At 31.3% G+C, this 12339-nt stretch overlaps 1 long non-coding RNA gene across 1 annotated transcript in view; it reads left to right on the top strand.

Annotated features, from left to right (window-relative positions):
- LOC149416819 (uncharacterized) overlaps positions 1 to 8084 on the top strand; it is a 114137-nt gene extending 106053 nt beyond the window's left edge. Inside the window, exon 3 of the long non-coding RNA XR_016303410.1 lies at positions 5310 to 8084. This is a non-coding gene — a long non-coding RNA (uncharacterized LOC149416819). The remainder of the gene's footprint in view (positions 1 to 5309) is intronic.
- Positions 8085 to 12339: the final 4255 nt, after the last annotated feature.

Here is a 12339-nt window from a genome sequence, read left to right as displayed (position 1 = left end):
CTAGTTAGTATATATAATACAGTAAAGTAGGCATGTGTTTTGAAAAGGAGTAAGACTTTTTTGCCATTGGAGCACAATAATATTTTGATTATCAACATAAGCTATATCACTTCTTTAGAACTAAGAACTCTTTGCGATCTAACAATTGCACGTAAATGTGAATTGGTATTTCATGCTTAATGGACGATTAAGTGACGATTTTAGGCATATTAATATTTGGATGGATTCATACGAAAATATTCGTCATTTAAGCCTTCCAAAAAAGAAGTTGGAATTTTCCTTTAAGCAAAACAAACCACTTTATTAGAAATTAAAATATTTTGTAATGTAAAACGGAACCAAAAATTAACAAAGTAGCTCGCGCTGACTTTTTAGAACTTCCATAATATATAACCCTTCAGGGTTTTAAATATTTTTACCAACAAGTCCAAACGAAATGGTGAATTTTCTTGGAATTTGCTACGTAATACTTATTTTTGAAGTGGTTGTTACTATTTTATACATTAGATAAAATTATCTTTATAATATTGCCATTTGAAAAATGCATTCATTCGATCAAAGATGAAAATGTTAACAAAAAAATTACCGGGACATTTTGACTCGGGACGTCCATAATTTTTAAATAATTAAAATTTTATAAAACATAATCATTTTGGCAGGTAATAAGTAATAAAACTGCAATTTCACTTTTTATACCGTTTGCACAATAAAAAAATATAATTATTTTTTTAACTTTCAACTTTCAATGCAAAAATGACGAAATTCGTAACCATGCAAATTTTATCCATCTATGAGGTATAATTTATCTTTATTTATCTTTCCAATGACGAACATATCACATATCTATGCACTTACGCATTATAGAAAAAATACTTTTATAGTGTATTGACGTCTCGGTCAAATCTGTCCTTCAGAGGCTATAATTGAATATGATGTTTGTGGCTAGTAATGTTCTTACGAGTCCTGAAGGGTTAAAAGAACCACATGCATGTTGGTATTGGCTCCCTAACACAAAAAAAAATTCCCAGCTTCATGCAATATTGTATCTTATTAAACGGAACCAAGCGGATTGCTTTTCGAATAGAAAAAATAAATATTGTTTTTGAATTCTACCAATAAACGCATTTTAGTGACTGGGTAACTTTTAGAAAAAACATATAAAAAAGCCTCTTCCACTGTGTAAACAATGCGTAAATTCCCATCAACTATATACGGCTGTTAAACATCTGTTTGAATGACAGAAGGTAACAGTTTTGATGAAGTACAATAACATTTAAAACACATTTATTGGCAAGACTGTTACAGCCTTATTAAATAGTGAAAAATTTAACTTATTACCATTGCGTTTGTTTGATTAAAACGGTCTTAAACTAGGCTCGAGGTCCGCTTTGCCACGCAAACGTTGAAGGGGTGTGTAAGAATCTAATTAGTAAAACGATTTATGTTTATGATCTAAAATATATTTTACGTTACACAAAAGAAAAAGGTTAAATATCGGTAGCATCCATGGTTTTTACATTTCAATCGACTATTCACTCACTTTCATACATAATAATAACAACAATTCTAATATTTCTAATTTGAACAGTTAAGCTTGAACTGCCCCACGGGACAGCTGTGTTCAATAATGGCTACTGGTTTCTTATTGTAAATCTTGTGAATGGGTCATATCCGTTATTTATTTCAAACATAAAAAATGCAAAAAAACAAGTATTAATAAAAAAATATGATAAATTATAATTTATATTTATTGTACAATATTTCAAAACACCATGTAATATATAACAGATATATACAGATTAATAAAAAAAAATTATATAATATTATTTATATCGTATTCAATAATTAAAAAAATATATAATTTCGGTTTTTTAACTATTATAATTTTTTTTAAATATTTTTTTTTTTATATTTTCTCGAGATTTCTCACAGGTCTGCGCTAATAGGTAAAATATCATGACAGCAGATGAAGAACAATCGACGTTTACTTAGCCCGTCACCCCACGAGTCGGTAAGCACTCGACGTAAACCGAATGCTGCTGCTGCAAGACCCTGCGCAGAAAAGTTCCACACTGAACTGTGCTGCAGACCGTTACCTTACTTTTTAGTCTTGCATTATTCGTTTTATGCTGAGTGCTTACCGACCCGTGGGACGACGGGCTTACTTACCTACTCTTACTACGCAAGTGCGCATGCGTGTCACATATAACATAATTTCAACTGACAGATTTCAGATTGTATACAATGCCTTAGTACCTATTTTATTAAACTCCACGTGACATTTCGCTAAATGATAATCGTGTAAATTAATACGTACATCCTCGTATAAGTATGACAACCATGGTAAACTACAAACAAATTACTATAATTCATGAAAAAAATACATCATCATCACACTTACCCAAACAAGTAGGTACTTCTTTTGGAAACTAAGCTATCTTTAGTAGAAACAATTTTTAAAAGATTTATTCACTAAATTTATAATTACGTTTTTGCAAAGTATCACGGTAGTTGTACTAATTAAAACTGACTTAAGAAATCACCTTGTAAGAATAAATAACATGAATTCACAGCACTTTTTGACAAAACTATTAAACTTCACAATAAATAAATTAATAAAACAAAATAAATATATTTTTATCAGCCTTTTATCTTCTCTAATTCTAATTTATTCATAAATAAGATTCTCTACAAATAATTATTTATTTATGTTGCACTTCACTAGAGATATATACATGTAACTCTCCCGCCAAATCTTCCACTTTCACGAACGTCAAAATTCAAATTTGAATTAAGAACAAACGTTCCCTTTGCCGCCAACAAAACGTATGGCAGGAACTTTGAAAGGGAAAGACGTTACAGCAGACTTCTTTCGTAATCGTAATACCCCACCTTTTCTTATTCATAATACCCCTCGACCCGACCGACCCTTAGGATCGCGATCAAGCGAAAATCGCCCTTAACCACATATCCTTAACGATTATTATCGCGTAACAAAATGAATCTGATAAAAAAACTTGATGGGACAAATGAATTTCAATGTGTTTGCGATAATGGTCCTAGTGTTAAGGGTGGTTGAGGTTATTTTAGCGTGGATTTGTTGCCGTATGTAAGATGGTTTCGAAGGTGAAATTATTTGATGTGGAACCTACTCGGTTTTTGAGATATTTTTATATTTCCTTACGTCTTATTGTGTGCGTATATGGATGAATTAAGCCGCACCGTATTGTTCAGGAATGCAGTGGCGGGTTGAAATGTGCATTTAACTAAAAAAGGCTTTTTATTTATTGTTATCAAGTTTACCTGTTTATATATACGTGTTTATAAACAAACCTTTTTTGTTAATTGAATAATACTATTATTGAATATACAAAAGACAAATATATAAATAAATGTGTTTTAAATTTTACACAACTGATAAAACAACAATTAATGTGGGGTGATTTTTATAAATACATTTCGCTGTGTCGATGTTTAAACGACCTTTACCTAACATCAATATTTATTTTATTTATTATTATTTTACTCAAAACATATAACAATACAAACAACATCGTCCCCCGCATGAAATGGGTGAATTTCATTTTTCAAGTCAAAAGCATCAGAAATAACACAGTGAATACCTTAAAAATACTTGGCAAAAATAACTGTTCTTTCTAAAATTATCACACAAAATCAAAAATTATTTTGAACCAACATCATTAGATTCAAGCTTTGGGTAATTTTTTGAAAATTATTATATTGACTTTTAATTATTTTGCTTTACAAGTAGGTAATACGTGACGTAAATTTACCACAATCACTACTTTTATTGGGTCATGTAACTTAACAATAATAATTCTGTAAATTGAAACAATGAACATTTATAGATTTAAAGAAACTTTATTTTTTATATTGAGGACCTATAATATAATAAGATTGCATTACAATTAAAACACACAATGGTGTTATCTAACAATAACTGTAACCGGATAAATCATCACAATGATAATTCATCACATCTTTAAAAAGTTATAAAAAGTCATGGAAAGTGATGAAACAAAAACTTTGTTAACTGGGTGATGTAGGTTAGGTTAGGTTAGGTTAGGTTAGGTTAGGTAAAAAAATCATCTTTTATTATGATTTTATAAAACTTTTTAAAAGTATATTGAATTGTCACTGTGTTGAGTTATCATGGAACCAACAATAACATAAAAGAAAATCATTTTAAGGAAACAAACCATTTTCTCTAAATATATAGTACAAAATAAAGTCGCTATCCGCGTCTGTCTGTTTGTGCACTCAGTTCTTCTAGCCGACGCAACGGATTTTAATAAGGTTTTCACTATCATTTAGAGTTTTTCTGTCGGAAGATTTAAATATATAATCCATGAATATTTTATTTTTTTAAAGTAGAGAAAAGTCGGTGTTTTGTAAACGTGTAAAAAAGTCGTGAAAAAAATATTTTTGAAGTTTCCATTGCTAACGCTGGCTAATCTTTATGAGATACCTTAAAATAATGTATGGCGGAATTGTATATCTCAACAAGGTCTACATAAAAGTCAGCGGTGGTATATGTCTATCAGCTAGTATAATATAATATTAATATAGTTAAATAACATAAAATAATCCAATTAAGATCCCACTAACTAAGCAATTTATACATTCCATACTGGGTACATTTACTCTTTATTAATTTCTTATCGCAGATAATGTTTTTCTGGATTACTATTTTTTTTGTTCTTATAATATCTGTTGTCTATTTTTTCTTTTATATTTGTTTGTAAGAAAAAAAATGGTAAACTAGAAAATTATCTGTGATGAGAAATTAATAAAGAGAAAAAATATTTTTAAATAGTTAATTATACAAAACACAAAATGACCTTAAATACTTTTTAAGATAAGAAACCAAGGAAAGTTTTATAAGCGTTCAGAAAGTCATCGTCTGCATAAAATAAAATATTATTAATTAGTAGTATTATACCTTACCGCAACTTTAATTAAGATACTAATTAATTAGCAATGCAAAATTTTAGAAGAGAACGAAAAGTTACTTTTTACGGAAAAAAATTGAGTTGTTTTTACAGTATTATAAGCATACGACATACCACAACTTGACGTAAAAGATGAAAGTTTTGTATAAAGAATATCACAGAGAGACATTATCTGGGATAAGAAATAAAAAATATATATTTTTCAAATCAAAATAGTTTCTATACCTCCTTCAACTAGACTTAAAGTACTTTGTAATAATGTTATTAAACAATATCCATGTAATTAATAATATTTACCATGTAATTAATAATTATTTGTATTTGTTGCTACCCTAGAAAGACGGAAAGCACATGCCGCCCCTGAGCAACAATGGCACGGTTCTCTGATTCTAACGGTCGCCGTCACCACCGGTGCCTTACTATTGTAAGGACAAGGAGAATGAACTATGAGAAGGGGAAGGGAGGAGGAAGAAGGAAGGCGGAAGGATTCGGGGTCGCGTGCTACTGGAACAAGCGACTCAAGGAACTACCATTTTAAAGCTGTCAAAAAATACAATTTAGCTCAATGTACATTTTAATATAATTAATTTGTGTTTTTTTTTCTCACAACCCTCGGGTTGCGGTATAAAATTTGTTTTATTTGTTGGTATCATGATTTAATTTAAAACCGGTGCGTTTTGGAAGATTTGTGAATGCTGTCTAACACAAAATAATTGTTGAAATGCATAAACAAGTAAATAAAACCTCTAATCATTTACCTGATAAAGCAAAACATATCGTGATATTCAGGCGCGCCGAAGCCCGCACATGCCAGCCCCGAATGCGTTCGGTAATCTTCGTAAAGTTTCCTGTCAGAGACGCGAGGCACTACAATTATTACTGGAGCTGTCAAAATAATATAATAAAACATTTTATGATCATTTATTAGTGTATTTAAAAATCGAAGAGATTTATCTATAATCTGCAGCACTTGGGTTGCGGTATGACATTTCTTTGTTTTATCGAGAAAAAACTAACTCTAAATTTAATTTGATAAAAAATGGTATATATGCATAATTATTTTCAAAAAACTGTATTTTTAGTTTTTTTTTAAATTGTTTTATTACCTACCTACTTGCTTCAGTACAACGTGTGCGCCCCACCCTATTCATGATTCATAATTATTTTCTTGGTGAAACTGGAATCATTGTTATAATTATGCAACTGTTGCTTTGTTACTTTCCAATAAGTTGAGGTTCAGTTCGGCAGTTCGGCTCGCGTATGTATCCGTAGCATTAGATACCCGCAGGGTTGCCAGACGTCCTTTATTTTAAAGGACGTCCTCTATTTCAGACCCAAAAATTGATCTTATCCTCTAATTTAAAATCTTCAATAGAGGACAATACTTTGTCGTTTAATTTGGAAACAATAAATGAATTAGCGTGATTTCGCGCATCGTGTCGGCACGTGCCGACACGATGGCTGTCATTGTATCCTGCCATTGATAGACTCTACAAAAATCTTCCCGCGGTACACGCATATTTCCTATCAGCCTCTGACGTCTCCAATCATATTTTGAAATACTATGAGACAAAAATAGCTGACACTGAGGTGTTAGAAGCAGAATTATATTTAGCTTTTTTCCACAATACGTTGATAATTTTTGAAGAAACTGTTCGTCAACTTGAAGGCACAAACCTCCTAATGTTCAACGTATACAAAATAATGAATAATTTAAAACAAAAGATGAACCAGCGAATTGAAGATGCCTTTTTTGGAATGGCAGTCCAGCAAATTCTTCGAAAAATGTCTACTTCTCAGGCTAAAAATACACTAAGTACTATATTTTTGGAGTGGTATCAAAATGTACTGACATATATATATAGAATTGCGATTCGATTTCTCAGAAAATAGAAATTTCCATTGTTTGCAGCCGCTGACACTGACGAAAGAAATTAAGTTCCAGGATTAGTGCATCATGGTATCAAATCAGATACCTAATATTAACCTTGATGCATTGTATGAAGAGTTCTGTATATTAAAGCCTCTCCTGACAAGAAACAAGAACAAAAGATTTTGTGTACCTACTTATCTTGTTTCATCTTTATTATATTACTTATTCCCACGCAGATATAAAATATAAGAACAAAAAAATTACATTCCCAGTTTGGCATTATTGATTAATTATTGACACAACATACCTACACTATCAGTGTTACAATCTATAAACTAACATACCTAATAATGTCCACTTTTCCTCAGAATCAACATAATACTTAACATGGTCTGAAACAAGCACCAAGCCGTCTCAACTATATAATAAAAGATTATTACAAGGTGAGCCTACGATACACTGGGACACAACAATATAAAATATTTACAAGATAATTGCAAGATGGAAATGAAAACCAAGCATTATCTTAGCCAGGTAAAGGCTAGGAGAGGTGGTCTATGGAACCAAGTTTTTTTCTATTCTGCTTCCTATTTTATCATGGGCCAAGAACTTTATGCTGCCACCATTTTATAGATTGTACGGTCAATCCAAATGAAATAATTTTATTTCTTAAAATTTATTACCAGACTAAAATACTGACATGAAAGAATTTTTATTTATTTTTTATTCACAATCAAAATCAGATAAATATGTCCTTAATGTGGCATAGTCACAGATTGATAACGCCATCAAACGCCGAAACATCTGCCACAATAATTAAAAAAAACCTGTTATAATGCTTGCAGAACTTAATAATAACATTATAAAATTTTGAAAAAAAAAATCTATATATTATCAAACAAAATAATAATAGAAAAATAAACCGAAAGAATGGTTACATGACGAAATTACCCAGATGTGAATATCACATCAGAATTACACGTTGATGAAATGACACGTGTAGAGAATTACACCTACTGAAGTTATATGAGCCACATAAAGTAATCCCAGCCTGGGAAACTTTTGTATTTTTAAACGTAAAATGTATTTAGTTCTCACACACTATAAGACTTTAACCTGGTAAAAAACTGCTTTTTTGTGTAATTCTCTCCATGTGTAATTTCGTTCATGTGTAATTTTGTCCGTGTGTTATTCTGTCTGTGCAATATTGGTACGAGAAATTCACGCATTTGAATTTTTTTCCTGACGCCGGAAAGTATATATTCGAAAAAATGGTTCTTCCACAGAAATAATGAATAAACGTTTGCTTTTTATGTCTTGGTACTTGGTACTATCCTTTTATGGGCTCAAAAAATTTGACACTACATAGGTACAATATAAAACTATTTCAAGATCATTAGAATTAAAAAATGTTGTGGTAAATACTTTGGCGTCAGATTACCATTCAGAAACGAAACTTTGATTGAAATGACTTTAGCTGTATTTAGTGACCATTATGTCATAGTCCCACTGAATCGCGGCTTACAAACTTGTCCGAAAACATTTTTTTTAATACACCTGTTTGAATTTCACTTTCGTTTTCGTTAATGAATTAATGCAAACCCGTGAAGCGTAAATTACCCCATTTTCCGACATCCGATCGAGCTAAAACTCGACAGATACACTCGTTGTCAATGACAATGCATTATATCATATATTGGTGGCAATCACATACACAAAAGCGGACATTAACGCATTTCTCTGAAATCGGATGACATAATTTACGAAATAAATGTTGGTCTTACCCGATCGGCATTTTGCGAGGTCGTTAGCGCTATCGACTCTAGTTCAGGGTAGGGTAGAAATGTCTTCAGTCATTTTTTTTTTTAAGTTTTAAAGGACATTTTCAAATAGATGAATTATAGTGAAAACTTTGTTTTTTACTTTTTGTTTTTTTACTTACATGCAATTTGGTTTTCCCCGTTATTTAAATTATATTCGTCATATACTATAAATATCTTGATGAAGTGAAAGGTAACAGCAAATGTCAAAAAACTTATTTTTATTTTATATCTTTCAGGGCGCAGGTTGCAGTGAGTCGCTTCCACCGGCGGATCTTGTCGTCACGATAAATTGCGATTCTCTCCCCAACTGCCTTCACATAATGGGACGTAAGAAATATGTACTTGGAACTATACGGAACTGCAACCCGAGCCATTCGCCCCTCGCAAGGGTGACCATCGACCATCACTCACTGAACCGCAGCCAACTCAAGACATTCAGGTAGTCAAGCTTCTCATTTCAATAAATTCGTAGTCCATTTTCATTTGCGTTTATTTTGTCAAAATGGTGTGCTTATTTTTATTTTCTTCTCATTTATTTATTATGCATAGAAAAGCATTGCATATTAGTTTATTTTAAAGTTAGACTTTCCTACTACGCTGCTTATCAAATATTTACTATCATTTAACATTTTATTAATAATTTGAAATGAACAATTTTAAATATGTTATTATTATGTTTTAAAACAATTTTTTTTCTGTGACTAAAATTTTAATTGTGATAAAGATTTAAAATTAATGGATTTCTGCGAATTAAACACAATTTAAGACCAAATAAACTAGTTTATTTTTTTTATGTAAATTAGAGAAAATACTAATAATTATCTTTGTTTCCCTTTCTCTATAGGCGGCCGTCTGCGATTCTCTCCATTTCAACTGTCTTCGATGAAGTTGGAATCCAAGTGAAAAAATTGCGGGGATGATTAAAATTAGATAATATCAAAATTGAATGTCTTGCACCATCCCGATACGTGGTTCCAGGATCACCTCCGGTACATGATACCGAAATTGGCTGTCTTGAGTTCAATACATTATGCTTCTAGAAATACCAACTTGAGACACATCTCGTATCACATGGTTATAAGAAATTAAGATTTGCCTGTCTTACATCACCCACGCTCAGCGGTACTTAATTTCAAGTATTACCTAACTCGGATAATTTTTGATACGTTATTCCAAAAATTGGTTGCCTTGGACAAACTTCGAAACATGGTTCTAGAATAGCCACTTACTGCACAAGGATCGTAAAATTTAAGTGTTGCCTATCCAGCATCATAAACGGTGCTCGATTCTGGATTAGCTTTCTTGTCCAAAGTGCATGACGTTATTCGAAGATTGCCCCTCTTGGACTACCACACGCATATTTCCAGTTGTGTAGATTGAACACACTCAAGAATTCAAAAACCGTGGGACTTTTACAAAACATTACATTAAATTTTCGGAACCTCCTTTAGGTCCACTATACACAGATGAAAGTTTATCCATTACTTCACGGAGTCCCTGTGATAAAATGTAACCTACAACGGCGATAAAACACACACATTGATCACCCACCGATGAACAAAACCGGAGACATTTGATTGAGACCTATCCAAACCAGGACACCAGAAAGCTTATGAAGGATATTTTTCCACGAGCACAAGCTCGTTTATCAATGGAAGAGCAATAAAAAATAATTGTTATAAGAAGGAAATACGTGATCATTAATACTAATTATTACCACTTAAAAAACTAGAATATGTGTATTAAAATTTGGTTTTCGGTAGAAATAAATAAGTGCTCAATAACAAATAAACATATTTTCCCAATTAAAAAATATAATTCTCTTTAAAATCACCAATCTGTTCCAATTAAAATGTGTTTAATTCATGGTCACCCTATCAAACCGCCAATCTCTTAGAACGATAACTTATTCTCAAAGGCAAAGAAATAACACACAATACCGTTCTGTGTCGCTCCGTAATATGGTCACACTATTATTAGTTCCCTTTACAAACAGAGGGCAAACATAGTCTTAGAGCCTTTGTTACTCAAGCTTCAAACGGAGATCCAGGGTGACTTTAATGACCCATAATTCATTGGCTGAGCGGAGCGACCATTTGGAATTTCATCTGTCTGTAAATTTGTTTGTTACGTTCCGGTTCCGTTTTTGAATGGTGGCCATTTTAACATTTGTTGCTCCGCAGTAGCCGATAGGTACAAGATAGGAAAGGTTTCAACTTAATTACTACAAGAAACTACAAATTACTATTTATGTGGTAAGAGATGGTAAAAGGTGTCTTAAAATGTGTGAAACAGTCGTGTTTATTTAAACGGGTAGGTATTTAAGTACTTACTTAAATCTTACGATTTCAGAGGAAATTTTGGTTTTGATTTATGAAATAAGAGAACAATAAACATCCTTTTTGGAAGTGAGGTCTACTGTTCATAGAACTGTTGTATAAATATTAAAAACGAACATTACATGAGGAAGATTCATTGTAAGCAGTATTGGCTGATAACCATAGACTAAATATAAATGCTGATAACCCTTTTAGTGGTTAAGTGGTCGAACATATTAAATAATTTATAATAAACACAGTGATTCAACCAAAATAAAAGTGTATTTATTTTATTAATAAAATTAACCCAAAACTTCTAACAGTTAAGAAAATTTTCTTCTTCATGACAGCAGGAAATCATAGTAGGTACATTACAGGGTATCCGTGAGTGAAGTGCTCTAACTTCGGGAGGTGATTCTACATGATGTAGAAGTAAAAAAGAAAAATAACTTTTTTCCAAATTCCAATGTTTATTTTCTCATACAAATTTTTTTTTTCATTTCTATGAATATTTATCTTCTGAATATTTATTTTCCCATACAAAGTCAAACAAAAACTACCTTAAAACGTTGGATATTCGATTTTTTTAACTCATACAATCACCCCCCGAAGTTAGCGCACTTTACCCCCTAAAACACTGTCTGTCAAATGTCTGGTAAGACGGATGTCACCGTTACCGAATCCACGAATAAAAATGAACGTTTTTAAATTTATCAAAGAAAATTTTTAAATCAAAAAGTTATTCGACAACATAAAAAAAAAACAAAAAAAAAATAGAATACCCTAGGTACTAATTGTAACACATCATGCGAAAAAACTATTTTGGAAAAAGTTCAAAATTAGTAAACCAAATACTGAGACTACCATTAAAAAAAAAATTAGGTGCATACGCAACTTCTCGAACAGCTGAGCTTAATGCAAATCACTATTTTGATTAATCTTTATAACGAATTGGTGTACATTATAAATTCCAAAAAATATGCTTTAGATAAATTAAATGTTTTCCTATCGTTTCGCTTGAGTAGAATACAAATAAAAAAATAAATTACTCAATAAAAAATATAAATATAAACTACTAAAAATTTTTTTTTTTCAATAGAAATGTGTGAACGCATAAAGGAAACAATTTAAAAAAATACAGTATTATAGCTAAGATTATCCGTGACAGTCTCACTTGATTAACTTTTTTGCTTTTTTATAAAATTATTTACAAAATAAATAAAAACAAGTTTTGTGCTTGCATTCGATCGTTTCTAGACTCCGTTTGTTAAGCGATTTTAATGCCTATTACCTACAATATAAGGTATACCAAGAACATACACATTTTTGGCTTGTAGCTTCCACTTAAGAAC

This window comes from Hesperophylax consimilis, chromosome 16, assembly GCF_061612785.1.
Source record: "Hesperophylax consimilis isolate HC1 chromosome 16, BYU_Hcon_1.0, whole genome shotgun sequence".
Taxonomy (NCBI): Eukaryota; Metazoa; Arthropoda; class Insecta; order Trichoptera; family Limnephilidae; genus Hesperophylax; species Hesperophylax consimilis.
This window is presented reverse-complemented; position numbering and strand designations above follow the sequence as displayed.